General features: G+C 48.0%; 1 long non-coding RNA gene across 1 annotated transcript; it reads left to right on the top strand.

The window, feature by feature from the left end:
- The first annotated feature begins 109 nt into the window (after positions 1-109).
- Positions 110-927, top strand: LOC111665695 (uncharacterized). Its single transcript, XR_002761529.2, has 3 exons — positions 110-315; positions 567-642; positions 849-927. It is a non-coding gene; the product is annotated as an uncharacterized LOC111665695 (long non-coding RNA).

A 927-nucleotide genomic window follows, 5' to 3' on the forward strand; every position in this document is an offset into this window, starting at 1 on the left:
TCAGATTCAGGTTCAGATTCAGATTCAGATTCAGGTTCAGATTCAGGTCCAGATTCAGGTTCAGGTTCAGATTCAGGTCCAGATTCAGGTTTATATTCAAGTTCAGGTCTACAGATTCAAACCTGTGGGTCAGATTAATACCAACAACCCTCTGACCTGAGTAAAGACTGGTCACCTGGGTAACAATCTCTCTCTCTCAGTCCTCCAGCTCTACCTCCTAAAAAGCGTCAATCATTGCCAGGCCCCGCCTCCTGTAGGGTTGCCATAGTAGCACCAATGAGACGAGAGCCTGAAGTTGAAACACAGGTACAAGAGGTGCGTTCATTCACACTCACACACTGTCTAACCATAGACACACACATGTTGCCATGGTAACAGTTTATTTGTTACTTTCATGTCTTTTATTGTGAAACTTCACACAATCAGACCAAGTGCACATCAAGACCACCTGGAGCCTGGACCTCGCCTCAGACTGGTGTCATGTGTTCACAATGTGTTCATGTGTTCGTGTGTGTGTGTGTGTGTGTGTGTGTGTGCGCGCGTGTGTGTGTTTGTGTGTGTTACAGGATTGTGAGGACGACGACTGTTTAAAGCGATGCTCTTCTTCTTCTGCAGACTCTGCTGCTGACAACACATACTGTGGTAACACACACACACACACACACACACACACACACACATTTCCAGTCAGCAGTGGGGGTGTGAGTGACTTTACTTCCTGTCAGTTGACAGAAATAGGAAGCTGTTGTCTCTTCCTGTCTGCAGAGAGGTGTTGAACTGCTGCCTCCTGCTGGAGAAACACACACACACACACACACACACGCCTGTAACACTGTGTTTTCTCTCAGAGGAGGATCCAGACTACGACTTCCTCCACACGGACCTCTCCTCCTCTGAGACTCTCCCTCCTCTTCCTCCCCCCTCCTT

Source organism: Seriola lalandi, unplaced genomic scaffold, assembly GCF_002814215.2.
Source record: "Seriola lalandi dorsalis isolate HSWRI2012SDOR001 ecotype SW California unplaced genomic scaffold, Sedor1 jcf7180001960065, whole genome shotgun sequence".
Classification (NCBI taxonomy): domain Eukaryota; kingdom Metazoa; phylum Chordata; class Actinopteri; order Carangiformes; family Carangidae; genus Seriola; species Seriola lalandi.